We start from the raw sequence: 13,557 nt of genomic DNA on the forward strand, positions 1-13,557 counted from the left end.
GTCTACATTTATCCTTCCAGAAAAAAAGGGCCATGACACTGCCCCACAAGGAAACAAAACAAAAAAAAAAAAAAAAATGAATGCCAAGAGCATCTCCTCCCATGATGACTTCTTTAACTGGAATTGCAAATCCAGATAGCAAATGGATTAATTCCTCAGTGAAGGGAGGATCCTTGACTTCACAGAGACTTAACTGTACCTTTTGTTTATCAGTGCAGTGATTTGACGGTAATTATTATAATGCTGTGCCTTTATCTTTGTCTAATCAATAGGTCTCTTGGGGTCTATAGATACATGTTATGGTGATAAAGAAAGGACATTTCATGGATAGAGGCAGCAGCAGGAGGGCGTTCCAGATTGTGGGAAGGCAATAAAGCATGGTAGTTAAAAGCAGGAATTCGGGGGTCAGATTCCTAACCTAGCCACTTATTGTCATTTTGGCTTTAGGAAAGTTATTTCATCTTTCAAGAGCTTCCCGCTTATGCGGTAGGGAGAAAAAGTACTTCACGGGAGTGATGTGAAGGTTAATGGATAGAATTAAAACATGAAATTAAATAATAGAAACACATTTAGTTTCATATCAGGCACGTAGTAATTGCTCAATAAATAACAGTGATGGTAGTAATGTTGTCACTGCTGACAGTGGAAGGGTAAGCTAGAGTCTAGGTACGTGTCTAGGTGTCCCCGTCACGCCTGCGTTTTCCTCGGCCAGCTCAGCCAATCCCACACAGCCTCTACGGTTCGACCCCTGTCTGCTCCAGCGGCTCCTGCCTGCCCTTTCTGGAAGCCTTAAACGCCTCCACATCTAATCTGAAAGTCCCGTACTCCTATTTCACCCGTACCAGGCAAAGTATTTCTCTTCCAGACCACAGCTGACTGTGCGAGTTCAAAGAGCTTCTGCACAACTGGCTTCGCTAAACTGAAGCGTGTCCCTGGCACAACAGCTTGAACAACCAAATAGCCTGATCTCAGCTCTGTTATCTCTGCTAGCCAGAGAAACGGGCCTGCCGCTGTGTTGAGGCCTTGGGTGGTGGTGGCTCGACATCAAGGACCTTGTTATCGATGATTCTAATTGGTATTCCTCACCATGGCCAGAGCTGCCAAGGTTTAAAGTAGCTTCCATCCTCCAGATCCATAAACTTGCCCTTGGCTTATTGAGCCAACCACACTAGTTTAACAGAAGTGATTTTAATTACTTAACTGGAGCTACAGAAAGGAGGAAGTGAGGAGACTATGTGGCTGTGATCAGTGTTTAACCAAAGGGCCCGGAATTCTCCTGTCTTGGGAGCAAAGACATTATTTTTTTTTTTTCAACGTTTTTTATTTATTTTTGGGACGACAGAGCATGAACGGGGGAGGGGCAGAGAGAGAGGGAGACACAGAATCGGAAACAGGCTCCAGGCTCCGAGCCATCAGCCCAGAGCCCGACGCGGGGCTCGAACCCACGGACCGCGAGATCGTGACCTGGCTGAAGTTGGACGCTTAACTGACTGCGCCACCCAGGCGCCCTGGGAGCAAAGACATTAACGATGGCTCTACCTACTGCAGTGTTCTCTCCCACCCGCTACGCGCAAGCATCCACACGGAGGCGTCACACTTACTGAAATTCACAGAGGTCCTGTACCTTGATTCTACAAGTTGCACATGTATTTACTACTTGGAAGGTGGTGAAAACTTAAGTGGATGCAATAAAATTGTATTTCCTTTGGTCTGTAACAATATACCTCTTTGCCCCTGCTAGGAATGACTTTCAGTTCTAATTCTTACTCTCTCTAATGAAAACGGACCAGGAAGGCCTGGCACATGCTTGCTGCGATCCATTGGTACTGGCTGCCTTTCATTAATGTAGGGAAAGATGCTAATAAAGAACACTGTACTCGATTAGTAATGTCTGCCACAGGCACAGGCGTGAGGAATGAAGTATCCTCTGTGTGTACTTGCGATCCCTATCTTAGATTCTAAACTTCTAGGTGGCAGGGAATGGATTATCTTAGTTCTGTGTGTAAATGTACCTAACATATGTCGTGAGTTACTGATGGTGATGGCAAAGTATTTATGCAGAAATACAGTAATTTAACTGGTTAGCTAAAATCTGGTGATTGCCCTCCAGCCCATAAGCTTGCTCATCGCCTTGTCAGAGAATAAGCAACTCCGTTTACAAAAGACTTCATTCCTTATAGTAAAACTACTTCGATAGTCTAAGCACTGTCATAAATATTAGACAACAAAATGCCAACATAAATGAAGGGGGAAGTTTTGTGATGTGGCAAAACTTCTCTTCTGCTATTAAATCATGTTTATTTGCTTACTTGCAATTTGCTGGATGTCCCCAGCATCCAGTGATGTTTTTGAGGCTCAGCTGGACAGGAGAGGGAACAGCATTCTGAGCAAATGAAGGACAAACATTCCTTTTGCCTCGGTACTATCTGCCTCACTCGAATTGCATGTCCTTCAACGGCTGTATCGTGGGTCTCTGTCTCTCCTCTGAGAGGCATGTATATCATTGTGTCCTAACCTCGTATTTCTGAGAATGCACAAAACCAGTTTCCCAGGCAGCAATAAACGTGCCAGATATCAGTGCAGACTCTTATGGGAGCCTGGCTCGAGGAGATGGGTCACAAAATCTAAACTCTGCCCCATCCCCATAAGCTGCGTAATCACACCCCAAATGAAATAGAGGGCTCAGTGATGACCAGAGGCACAGCCCGGTTGGAGGGAGGAATAGGCATCCCACTGCTTCTGTCATCCCATTCTCCAGAAACTTCACCCTGATTCTTGAATCTATCGCTAAGCTTAGGAAATTAGGGGAAGGCACAAAGTGAATATGTGTTGCAACCAGAAATCATGGCGGCCACCAAAAAATTTATACTGAGAACTAGATTTTTTGAATTCAGCATTATTCATCACCAAAAAATTACACCTGTGTGGTGATGGATGGTCCCTGCAGGAGCAACTCCTGGAGAACCCCTGCCTGCCTTCGATCATGGCCTGCAGGGGAAGCGTCAGACTTAGGGAGGACCTGGGACGCTTGGTCGGGCATGGTTATCTGTCTAAACCTTCATGTTCTTTTCACAGATGTAAAAATGAGCAGGTTGACGAGTTGGCCACTAATGTCCTTTCTAGCTCCAATATGTCAGTTTAATTAAGACTTAAATTCATATTCAATAAAATTTTAGCTAACATTCATTCAAAGTTGGAATCACCCATCCCATGATCTATATTATTAAGTGTGTTTGTTTTACTTTTTAATGAAGAAGGAAAAAGCTTTCTGCAATTAAGTTGCACAGCCTGGCTTTCCACACCGATTAGCTGACTGTGACGAACTTTGTCATAGTCTCAGAGAATGTTCGGTACTGTCTGTCTCTCTTGTGGGCTTTGGTTTTGCTCCTGAGAAGATATGACCTTCATGAGTGGTTCTCAAAGAGTGGTCCCAGGACCAGCAGTGTCAATATCGCCTGGGAACTTAATAGACATGCAGATTCTGGTTCCTTCCTCGAGATGTGAATTGACACACTGGCTAGAGCTCAGAGATTTGTATTTTAATAAATCTTCCAGGTGATTTTAAGACATGCCAAACCTTCAGAAACACTGACCTACAGGGAAAAAAAATAGTACATGCTGAGAATCAGGGGACCAGTTTTCCCACTGACCGGCCATAAGATCTTAAGTTATTCACAGTAAACTAAGGATGACTTTGCCTTTGTTACCCACCCAGAGTATCAGCAGAATGCAACTTGTTGGTAGGTGTGGAAGTGCTGTAAAAGGTTGAATGTATCTTACATATGATTCGACTTTCATTTGTTCGTTCATGGAACAAATATCATTCATCATCTATCTGTGCCAGAGAGCGTTCTGTGCGAAGGATGCTACACGAAGAAGACGGACGAGGCCCTTGCTGTCATGGAGCCCGCATCCTAGAATGGATCCTTTGTGAAACGATTTGATAGTTGCAAGCACTTATATGATCCATTTCAAGATTAGGTTCAGGGCTCTCAGGGGAATGAGAAACTGAAATGCTCATACCTAAGAAGAGTAAGATCGGGTTATGTCAGGCATAACAAGGAACCCGTTGACTTAAAGCGATGTCGGCCTCCAGGAAACAGCACAGGGCGACATTTAACACTTGTCAAGCTGGGTCTTGCCTTGATGAGACAGGAGACTTGAGAGAATGATACTCCCAAGTTTCATCCAGTTTATGATACTACAGTTCTACCCTCTTCATGTGAGTCAACTGTTCTGGCTTGTCTTGCACAAACCTATACATTAAAAAGAGTAAAGCAAAGCATATATATACTTCCTGAGCTCTTTTCCAGAATCATAACGGAACAGATGTCTACCATCTGAGATGTGGGCCCAACGAGAATAGACAAATGTTCCTCAGATGGATGGGCCCCCAAACAAACTTTTAGAATTGGGGTTTTCATCCTTGGCCACTATCATTGACAAGCGGCTTTTTTTTTTCTTTTTAAAACCAGAGCTAAAATTCAATTTCCTAAATTTTATGAAAAGAAATGAAAAATATGCTTGGGGGAAAAGAGTGGCTCAAGAGAGTTTTTGGACTTCAAAAACCGTCAAAAATCTTTTAATGATTTAACTGTAAAGGAATCAGAAACACACTGATGAAATCCCCCTTGATATCCACATGGTGCTTACAGATTCTGGAGGGAAGATTCCAGCAATGAAATCTGCCGGTTTTTTTTTTTTTATCAAACCCAAACCATTCGAGATGCCTGGTGAACTCCAATATGATGTAATCTTATCTTTTTCATAACAATCCTTTCTCCCCAAAGACAGAAGGGGAAGGAAAGGCCTAATTAAGGAACGTTGGTTTTTAAGGTCAGAGTCTTCGGGGGATATCAAGTTATCATATGCCGAGTTGCTTGTGATGTTTACACTGACCCACAGATGTGCCGTGAATGTACAAAATTAAAATGTTAATTGTCTAATCTTGTGCTACTTTTCAACATACGTCTGGCAAGACTTGTTGTGTGTTGAGTTCGAAAACAGTGCATTTCCAAGCTGTCATAATATTGAAGCCTCCTGTGTATCGCTTGCTCTGCATAATTAATTGTAAAGTGATAATTTGTACACTAAGATATTTCCATTCAAACACGAAAGTGAACGTCTCAGCATCTTTGCCTCCAGCAGGCAGAAGAAAAAGTGCAGCGGAGTGTGGTCCCCGGGCATTTGCGGCGTCCTTCCTCTCATGGAGGCCCGCTGACAAGGTGGGTGGGGAACCTTCAGCTGGTCAGGCCTTGGCACCTACCTGTCGTTGGCCCCACTACTTTGTGAGTCTCATCCGTTCTTGAAGGTGGTCCCGGGTAGTGTACTCAATACTCTAGTCTCCTTCTTCTCTCTGACGCCCGGTGGCTTCCCTCGGTCTGTGCGCACACGGTATCCCTGAATTCTGTACTCATAATCCTTTCTGGTGTTTTCCTGTGTTTGTAACCTCCCTGAGAACAGACACCATGCTTCATAATCCTGTGTCTTCCAAATCACTTTTCGGAGTCCTAAGAATATAGCGGCGCTCGATGTAGCCTTGTATTTGCTTTGGCTACCGTACCAATCAATCTCAGCGGCCTACCACAAGAAATATTTACTGCACGTTCATGGCTCAAGCGGGCCCTGGGTCAGCTCTGGCTCTAATCCACATGCTTTTTCATTTTAGAGCCACAGTGGAGGGAGTAGCCCCTCTCTGAGACATTCCTTTCTTATTATGGAGGGAAGAAGTTGGCCAAGCCAAAAGGGACACCTGCCTTTAAAGTTGTCTGATCACCTGTGGCGTCCATCAGGTTCACTCATAGTCCATTAGCCAAAACAAGTGGCAGAGCCAAGTCCAATGCAAACCTAACAAAGGAGTGAGGAAGAAAGTTTTGCCTAGAGGGAGCACTACAAGTCATATGACAATGGCAGCGGAGGGGGAGTCAGATAGCTGGGAACAAACTAGCGTCTCCCCTAATCCTGCTGATTCACTGTACTGGAGGTGGAGAGCGATGATCTGTTCTCCATGAGCATGGATTAGTGTTCTGCCTGGTAATGAACTCCCTCTGAAGCCTGCATAAAAGTATCAATCAGAGAGACGCCCCTCCTCTGCTTTGCAATGCTCACAATCCACGTGCACTCGGTTCTGCCAGGTGCTCCGAATGCTCATAGGTGACGGTCTCTTCCCCAGCAGGCTTGAGAGGAGGTACTTTTCCTTAAAGAAAGTATTCTTTGGGCTTCAGATGCCCAGAAACTAACTCCCGTTGGCTAAACCTATGAGAAGTTTTGCCGCCCACCATGGCCAGAAATCCAGAGTGAGGCACCGTTGAATGGAGGCACTGCATCCATCTCTCTGTCTTTGCCTTAGCCCTTCCTCCTCCATGGATTGGGATTGCCTTTTCCCCCCTTGCTGGCCTCCTTCTTGGCCACACAATAGCTAGCGACAGCGACGTAGGCAGTGTGCTAGGTTTACATCCATCACTCTGTGAACACCTTTCAGCCATCCTTTCTTGCATCTCTCGGGTCTAACGAGAGTCATTAGATCTTAGTTAGGTCACTAGTTCCTAGGGCCACTAGGCCACCCAGTTCTGAAGTGGTTACTGAGAAGGGGGATTGGAGAGCCCTTAAACCCATCAGGCTCATCCAAGGAGCTGGTCATTTCCTTAAGTGGTATTGCTGCTATCCGACAGAGGAGAAATGGAATGGATTCGGGGGGTAAACCACATCCGCCAACCACATCTCAAAAATCTGGTGTCACCTGTAGACACCACTGCTCCCAGGTCATCTCATGGAGAAGGGATATTATACAAAGATGGGAGAGATGAGCCCAGACCCTACAGGTGTGGGAGGACTACAACATTCTTACCTCATCGGGTAATTAAGGCCAGAGGTGCGTTTTAAATTTCACCTGCCTATCAGCCACTTCAGTGAACTACATTTGCTTGGCTGAGAGCCTCTTCGAGAGAGCCGGTGGTTCCCAAAGGCATTGCCTCTCTTTCCTGTGCTGATTGGTGCACCCCAGATGTCACGACTCAGCACCCTCTTGTGGGTCATCATGACACATCGGCACTGATAATTATAATAATGGATGAAGTTCATCACTAGGTTCCATTATCACTTCGAGTCCCTCTTGGCTATGCTTCACCTGCCAAGCCAGTGGGAATGAAGAGAGAGGCTGGTAATTAGGTTGATACCGCAGGATGCTTTGTGGTGCCTCCAATTCGAAACAAGAAACCCTGGAAACATTATATAATGAGTGGCAGGGGCAGGAGCCCCGTAGCTACACAGCATGCTCTCGTGGATGAAGGCACGGTTCTTCTCCCTTCCTCTGTGCATCAGGATCTTATTCCAAACTAATGGACAGGATGAGTTATTTCCATCTCACAGCTCATGGTGGGTTGCCTGTTTTGTGTGCGGGTGTGAGATCTTCTTGGTTGGGGCTTAGTGTGAAAGTGCCAGGGCTGGAGTCACCGAAAGTCTTTAAGCAAGTTCGCTGAAGAAGTGGCACATGCAAAGGGGTGATCGGTGTAGAAGGAGGTGAAGAGATACCTTGGAAGATAGCATACATGGTCCACAGAGCTGAAGGGACAGCAGGGGCTGAGGAGAGACGACGAGCTCAAGGTACATGCGGACAGCACGGTCTAGGCCCTCAGAGCCACTCTGGGCCACCTGAGCTTGCCGGGGGCCGGGGGGTACAGACTGTGGGCACACCTCGAGGGAATGTGTCCATGCTTCTTCCTACTCGCGCTTTCGCCCTGCCTTGTCTTCTTGAAAAGAGAGTTGGGTCTCCAGACTCGCCTTTTAGAGGCTGGATTCACTTCGTGGGCCCTCCAGACTTAGTCTCACTCTTGCCGGTGGTCTGAATGGCGATTTGGGCCTCTCTCCATAGGTGCTTGTCGCTGGAAGAAGGGCTTCTTCCCCAGTCTCAACTGGGTCATCCCACATGCTGTCTTAATTAAAACATCCCCGTATCCACTGGGGCCCAGAAGAGGAAATTGCTCCGTAATAGTCCCTCTGTCCTCTCCCCCGACCTCTTACCCTTACCACTTCCTTGTCCGCATGTCCAGTCATTCCTCTTGTGGGGAGAGGGGTGAGGCAAGGAGAAATCTGGGCTGAGCCTTCCCTTCTCTGGCTGCCAGTGGCCAGCAAGACCATGAAGGTAATTTAATGGCCGGGCAGCTTTAATACCAGAGTGCCTGCCCTTCTCTGTCTCTGCAACAAGATCCATGTTGGATTGAGCCATAGGGAGCCTCCTTCAGCAGGTGCATTGGCCGCTTCCTTCTGTCTGCAAATTCTCCGTTAAGTTTTTTCTAATTAGACAGGGTCAGTTTTTTATTTGGGGTGAGAAACTGTTTTCCAAGTTTGACAACAATGCCATTTTCAAGGAAGAATCTCAGCATGAGGACTGTCTTTTATTTGGTAGCCTCCTATCCCTTTGTGACTCCTACTTAAGAGAGGAAGGGTGTTTCTGGAAATACGTCTTTGTCATTGTCATCAGCACCACCACCCTCTCTCTCGGTCATCCCTTGGAGCTTCATGCTTTTTGCTGCTTCCCCCTCCCTCCCATCTCCTTCCACCCCTCTTCCTTCTGATCACAATGACTTTCTCCCCCAAAGAGGATAAAATACAGGGAGAGTCACTGTGGTCCAGGGGCAGTTGCAGAGCAGGGTTCAAAAGCCCACCCTTCCTTCCTTCTGGCCATTGGAACATGAATCTTTCAGTCTTGCTTACTGCTAAGCCCGAGGGTCCAGTCCAGAGTTGCTGCTGGGCCTCTCCTGCCATGGACGTCATCTGAGAGCGAGGATACCCAGTGGTCTCCTCCATCAGACATGTTGGCCTCTACCAACTGAATGGGTCCTGAAGGGTTAAGAATTTACTGTATTCCATCAGAGTGAATATACTGTTTCTTGGGAAGCAAGGCATGTTCTGGCTAATGCATTAATGTAGATTAGTTTATTGGGGTTTGAGCTCCAACTGAGCTGCCCTATTAGCCATCTGGTGTTGAGCCTTGGAGACGCTGAGAAACTTGCCCAAGTTTCTCCTCCATAAAATGGGGAATCTTGGATTTTACCTCATGGGATTGTCTAAGAATTGAATGGATTCGTTTATGAAAATACTTCAACATGGGATCTGGGCCTTAGTAAGCTCTTCGTAAATAGCAGGATTTATCATCCAAACTACCCACTGACTCAGGAGTCTGACATACTTCTTCTCAAACCCTTGTTATGCCTCTTGTCACCCATATAGACAACTAGAGTCCCATTCAAGGGTTTAATGGCCTTTTCTGCTTGCTAGCCCCCAATTCCAGAAAGAACAGAAGATTCCCCAGAAGATCCCTTCTTCCAAGCCAGACAGAGTACTCCTTGGTTAACCCTTTCCTCTTCTTTTAAACGAGAGCCTTTATACCAAGGGCTGTGTACACACCAAATAGCTACCTCCTTTCCTCTTCTCAAGCACACATAGTCCACCTCCTCCAGGAAGCCCTGAGATGGGTCTTTTCAAAGCCCGGATGCTCCTGGGAGTGGAAGATGGAACTATATGCCACGTCCAGGGGAGTCAAAACACTCTAAAGAAAAAGATGTCTGGTGATAGACTTAGGACTGAGTTAGGTTTGTTGCTCTGAGTTCAGATAGACAATTTAGGGTGATTTTAATGACTCCGAAATGTTTTATCTTTTACAACCCCTGGAACTGCTGCTCTGCAACCTTAACAAATTGCTGGCTTTCCGTTCCTCGCTCCCTGTCATCTTCAGTTAATACAGGGTCCATTAGGAGTTGAGAAACTTATTATTGCAATAAAAAAATATATCCTATCCATATCACAGACCATATATCTGAATCTTGCATAACACCCTCCCAGGGATTAATCCATATTTTAACCAAGTGTTTTATAATGGTGGTGCTTCGGCCCCATGCACAACTATTTCCACGAATGCTGAGACAGTAATAGCCAAAGGTCATCTCTGAGGTCTGGATACTGCCTTTTCTGGGTTTATGGAGAACAAAGATCATTTCCCCTTCCCCTGGCGGCTTCCCAGGAGACTCCTCGCCTACTGAAAGAGTGGAAGGCACCACAGAGTCGGCTGCTGTTGTGACCCCGGTCAGCACAGCCCGTTTCCAGTTGTAAATTACCCATAGCGGTGTTGGGGGGGTTGTGTACCTGAATTTAGAGCATTCCTCTCATGGTCAGAGCCACACCGGTGAGTTGGTGCTTAGCAAGTGCTGAAGAAGCAGGCTTTGGCTTCATTCTGTGGGTACCTCTTGGGTGCACTCGCCAGGCATTTCTACAATACAAAGAAAGAGTCCTTGCTCTCTTGCCTTGAGGAAGTGTCAGGTTAGTGAAGAAGTCCACGGTCAATCCCATGGCCATCATCCAGTGATGGAAGGAGTCCTAGACTGGAACCTAGGTGGTTCCATGACTTCCATTAACTCCTTCCTCTCCAAATTCACCCCTGCCCTGTCTTACCCTACTCTACCCTACTGTAGAGGCTAATTTATTCTCAGCCTTCAAGTCTCAGTGGGTGTGCTGTTTCTGGAAGGATGCCTCTGCATTACTCCTCAGCCTCTTGAGAATACAGATTAAGTCTTCCATCCTTCAAGGTCACAGTGGCCTATGTCTTCATAGCTCTCCTCTAGATGTTGATTATATGTATTTACATGACTCTTTGTTCAACATTCATTTCCCCACACAGATTACAGGCTCCCTAAAAGCAGGTACTATTCTATTTAATCTGTTGTAAAATCCCCAGTGTCTGGTAGGTAGGAGGCACTTAAATATTTATTGAATGAGGTTGCCTGGGTGGCACAGTGGACTGAGTGTCTAACTCTTGATTTTAGCTCAGGTCATGATCTCACAACTCGTGAGATCGAGCTCGTGTCAGGCTCTGCACTGACAGTGCTGAGCCTGCTTGAGATTTTTCTCTCTCCCTCTCTCTTTCTGCCCCTCCCCTACTGACATGCACATGATCTCTCTCTCTCTCTCTCTCTCTCTCTCTTTCTCTCTCTCAAAATAAATACATAAACAAATGAATAAATAAATAAATATTTGTTGAATGAATGAGCGATTTTGAACAAATTAGCTCTTGTAGCCTTGGTTTTGTTAATAATAGTCATAATATGTTTCTATAATGCTTATCTTATACCATGCCTGTTCTGAGTATTCTATATAATAATTATAATTAATCTTCATAAGAATTATGTGGGAGGGTCCCTATTATTGCCCCCATATTAGACATGAGAAAGCTGAGGCAGAGTGGGTAAGTGACTTGGGTAAGTGACCTACCCAAGGTCATACAGCTCATAAGGGAGGGGGCCCAGGTTTGAGTCAAGGCAGTCTGACTCCAGAGCCCCTGCTTTGGCTCGACGAAATGATCGCAAAGATCTCTTTAGTTTTTGGTGTTTAGGAACTTAGAAGGCACCAGTTGGAATGTTCACCTAGATTCAATTATTTAATCACTGTTTCTCAAATGTCCGTCCTCTGTCTGGGAGCAGGAGATACCATCCTAAACAAAACAAAGATCCCTGCCTTGGTGAAACTTACATTCTGAGGCGGGGGAAGCAGGAGACTAAACAAAGTAAGTAACAGATGTGAAAGGTTGCACCATAAGTGCTCTGGAGTCAGGGAAGAGGCTTAGAGGGTCTTGGGCGTGGTGGTGTAATTTCACATGAGGCGGTCACCTTTCCATTGGGAAGGTGACATGTAAGTAAAGGTCTGAAGGCAATGAGCGAAGCAAGCAGGGCATGCAGACGCTTGGGGGCAAAGCATCCCAGGCAGAGAGGTGAGCAGTGCAAAGGCCCTCAGGAGGGATGGGACTGGGTGTGGCAAAGAAACTGCAGAAAATGAGCAAGAGGGAAGGTGGGAAGAGATGAGACAGAAGAGTAGCAGAAACCAGATCCTGCTGGCTTTGTGTTTGTCTCTGTCACTTCATTCTCATTTTCCGTCTATACGTTGGGTTCATCATTCTGTTACATGAAGAGAAAGACCCATTCATCTTGCAGCTCCAGAGTTCAGCTCTGAACTGTCCCGTCCCACAGCTGGTCCCCAGAACACTTTTTGGACAAATGTTACATGTGCTACAAGAGCTCCAATCTCACACTTAAACAAAAAAAAAAAAATGTTTTGCTGGCTGAAGTTCTCTCTTGCTTTTCAACCTGTCACTCCAGCAAAATACCTAGCCTGGTGACTGCAAGATGTCTTTTTCTTCTATTTCACGACGTTACGTGCCATTGGAAATGACCTTCCATTTCAATTTCCTCTCTGTTGCAGCCAACACAAAGTGCTGGGAGAACTGTGGTGTTCTTTGGTGAAAAGACTCATAACCATATTTGACATAGATGATGATTTGATAGAATGCCGACCTCCCCCACCCTCACCCCAGGGGATAACACGGTGTTCAGGGCATCTTCGGCAGACGTGGGAGGCATGGGGAGCTCAGGCTTATTTCCCGTGTCTGGTCAATGCAGGGTCTGGGAAAGAGTTCAAGGGACACTTGTAGCTGGAAGAGAGGTGGTTTTACATTTTGACCAAGTCGAAATTGAAACGTAGCAATAGTAATAGTGATGCCATTTCCTGATTGATTCAGTGATCGATTGTGTGCCAGGCACCATGCGGACTGATAAGCATGAGACAGGTGCCCACGTTTGAACAAAACAAGGGAACTGATGATACCTTCGTAGATTTGCTGCCTCTTCTCTTTGGGTGTCCAAATGATGAGCCTTTCTTTATGCTTTTCCCCTGTCAAATAGAATAACTCAGAAGCAGAAAATCCGGGCTTCAGCCAAACCACTGACTCCCTTCCATGGAACTCAGAAAGGCAGAGCAAGCCACAGTGAGGCAGACATGACAGAAGGAAGCCAAATGCAGCCTCATACGTGGGGCTACACCGGAGAGCTTTGGGGTCTGCTTTGTTTTATAATATGTGCAACGCGCGTCTTTTTTTTAAATACTCTGCCTGATTATTAGTGATAATATTCCCCCCAGTGCTAAAAACCGTGAAAGGAAATGAGATCTGAAGCAAATACCCTGACTCCTGGGGCAGGAGAATCCCCATCCACTTGTCTGCTGGAAGGAGATCTAAGTCAAGGCTACGAGGAAATCATTATTCAGGTCCTTGCCATCACATATGGTCTGCAACTTGTCTCTTTGGGAGTAATCTTGCTGTTAATACTTCCTTTGCCTGGCCCTCAGTTTCCCTCTACTGATAAAACACTAAGGATCCCAGTTCTTTCCCAGTGGCTCCTTATCTTTTCACGCTGCTCTTTGATGAAATTAACACCACCAACAGCCATGCGTGGCAGGGTACCTTTGATTTCGGAGACCGGGCGTCACATCTTTGAACCTCCCGCCTCTTGAATGGTCAGCAGGCAGAAAGAGGGCCAGTCAAACAGTCTCCAAAGGAGACAGTATGCGGAGAAAGAGGGAGTGGGGTCTGCAATATGAGAATAGGGGAGGAGCAGGGCAGGGCTGGAGCCCACAGCCGTGTAGGCGAATCCTGGGGCTCGGCACACCTCCCAGCCTTGAAGTCGGCCTGGCATTTGGTTCTGCAAAGCATCCAGTTTAGCAGATAAGATGATTTTT

General features: G+C 46.1%; 1 protein-coding gene across 5 annotated transcripts in view; it reads left to right on the forward strand.

Annotated features, from left to right (window-relative positions):
• Positions 1–13,557, forward strand: part of KIRREL3 (kirre like nephrin family adhesion molecule 3) — a 554,399-nt gene that overhangs the window by 79,641 nt on the left and 461,201 nt on the right. The window lies entirely within an intron of this gene.

Source organism: Puma concolor, chromosome D1 (genome assembly GCF_028749965.1).
Source record: "Puma concolor isolate L17-30 chromosome D1, mPumCon1.1.hap2, whole genome shotgun sequence".
Taxonomy (NCBI): Eukaryota; Metazoa; Chordata; class Mammalia; order Carnivora; family Felidae; genus Puma; species Puma concolor.